A 2,582-nucleotide genomic window follows, 5' to 3' on the forward strand; every position below is an offset into this window, starting at 1 on the left:
AGAGCAGCATTGTTGTTTTCTGGTAAGTGCTTCCTAAAAGAACACCAAAGCTATTTTGCAGAGTGGCCAAAGTTGTGCCTTACACTGGCAGCCAAACTTTGTAGTGTAAGAATCAACCAGGTGGTACTGGTTTTGAAGATGTGATGGGGTTATGGAGCACAACTGAGGCCTGGAACTGTGAGAAGCCAGGAGAGGCCATTGGTGAAGGTGTAGACTCAGTGGCAATTGAAAGCCCAGGACTGAAGAGGTCATGCAGAGAAGAGACTTGGTACCACGAGGAGAGCCTAAGAGAGGCTATTGGGGGAAGTGCATCCCAGTTGCAGCAAAAGACCCTGGCATTTTGGAGATGCTGGTACCTTGGGATGACCACCAAGATCAGGAGCAGGAGTGGAGTGGAGTGGAGCCTGCCGGAGCTTAGATACAAGCTGTGTGTGCTGCAGAGGGTGGAGCCGAAGAAGTGACTCAAGCCCTTTGGAGGAGCCCAGAAGATCCTGAGTGAATCCCAGACATTAAATGTGGAGTTATTTGTACAACTGGAGTTTGTTTTTGCTTCATTCAAATTGTGATTCTGCCCTGGTTCTTCCCTCTTGAAGTGAGAAGGTATTAAACTTAGTTTTGATGTTTCCAGGAGCCCACAGCTGAAAGACTTGGAATTTTTTTTAGAGATGAAACTTTTAATAGAGATTTTGGATTTTTAGAAATTGGATATTTTGAAGAGACTGAAGTTTTAATGTGTTATTGTGATATTAGTATCAATGTGCCATCTTGGAAATAAATGAGAAAGATTCTAATTAGGAGTGCTTTGTTTGTCATGTTGACAAGGGGTTAGTAACACTACGGAAATAGTTTTATATTAGATACTATAGACCTAAAAGGTTGTAAAGCTAAAAGCTGCTGGTTTATCTCTCATTCAGGTTCAGTTATGTTAACATCTTATGTAACCATAAAGCAGTGATCAAAACAAAAATTCACATTATGATTATTAAACTATGGTCTTTTGATCTTGCTTTTTTCTGTAATGTTCTTTCCTGCTTCAAAATCAAATATAGGACCCCAAATTCCATTTGTAAATAATGAAGAAGTCACATTGTGTCAATGTATGTATTATTTCTTCATAATCTAATTGAGAATGCTTAGTTTTTCCACATGTAGTTTTGAAATTAGCTTTTCTATTCTAAATTGTTGGGAATTTTCTTTGAATTGTATTGAATTCATGCTGCTCTCTCGTTTGTCCAATGGCTGTTAGAGCTTAGTCACCTTGTCTACACTACAGGTAGCAGTAGAGAATGATAGGCAGAAAAAAACCCACTCTAGCTGAAGCACTCACCTTGAAAGGGTTTTTCCAATGTTCTTTTAATTGATATTTGGAGAAGAAAAATATCAAGCATTTGTAGCAAGAGTTCTTATTTAAATAAGATGTAAATATGCTATTTCAGTATATTATAAAAAGGCAGAAATTCACTTTTTTTGTATGGTATGAGAGCTTTCTGTCAGTGAACCATACTGCATTAAAAAGTAAAAATAAAGTTAAGAAACAGAAAAAAGAATGCATTTCATAGAGGGGGTATATTTTCAAAGATACATAATCACTTATTTTAAACAAAAGTCCCTGGACTGGTGGGTGAGGGTCAGCTGGAAAAGTGTTTCCTTATAATTTACAAGAATCCAGATTCAGTTCTCAATACTACAGAAAACTGAGTGTAGTGCAGGCCCATTATCCCAACACTCAGGAGGAAGTGGCAGGAAGATCAGATGATCAAGTCCACCCATGGCTACATGGCAAATTCAAGGACAGTATGGTCAAATGAGACCCCATCTCAACAAAACCAAAACGAAAATTGTTTAAGAAGCTAGGACACATTCATCACAATTCCTATGGTAATGCAAGCTTTAATCAACATACTTCAATCTTGACATTCATACTGTGTCTCAAATGAATAAATGCTGTGCAACAATCTTTGTACAATGTAAATATGTATTAAACTCATTGTTTAATAAAGAGGTGACTGGACCAGCCGTCCCTGTTTAGGTGCTGAGGAGCTCAATCTGGACAGGTGAGTGTGTGCTATCCAGGGGCAGATGGTCCTGGAAGAGAGCACAAACCCCGCCTCCCCGAGCTCCTTCTGCAGGGCTGTCTTTCTTACACATGACCCCCTCCCCCAAGCCTGCATGGTCTGCAAGGTCCTTTGCTCAGGAATAGGTTTCTGCTCCTACACTAAGGCTACCCAACCCAGAGCAGTGAGTGCCAGCCTACTGGGCAGGCCTCAAGGACCCCCAAAGTGACCAAGCACACCTTCAGCTTGTGCGACAGGGTGGCCTGTGTTCTATTCGTCCCAGCCCTGCCCCGAAGTTCCCCCTTTTGTCCGCGGGTCGTTGGACTACCAGGTGTCCATGTTTTGATGTGGAGGAGTTCCATCTGGACAGGACGGTTCCTGATTCTACACTGAAGAGATACACCCAGAGAGTCAGTCACAGCAAAGACTAGGCCAAGACACCAGGCCTCTCCTGGCTCCATTTGAAGGAAGAGATGGGAAGGCGCCAATGCAAGAATTCCTCCAACAACCTGAAAGGCAACATGACAT

Source organism: Microtus ochrogaster, unplaced genomic scaffold, assembly GCF_000317375.1.
Source record: "Microtus ochrogaster isolate Prairie Vole_2 unplaced genomic scaffold, MicOch1.0 UNK34, whole genome shotgun sequence".
NCBI classification, from domain to species: Eukaryota; Metazoa; Chordata; class Mammalia; order Rodentia; family Cricetidae; genus Microtus; species Microtus ochrogaster.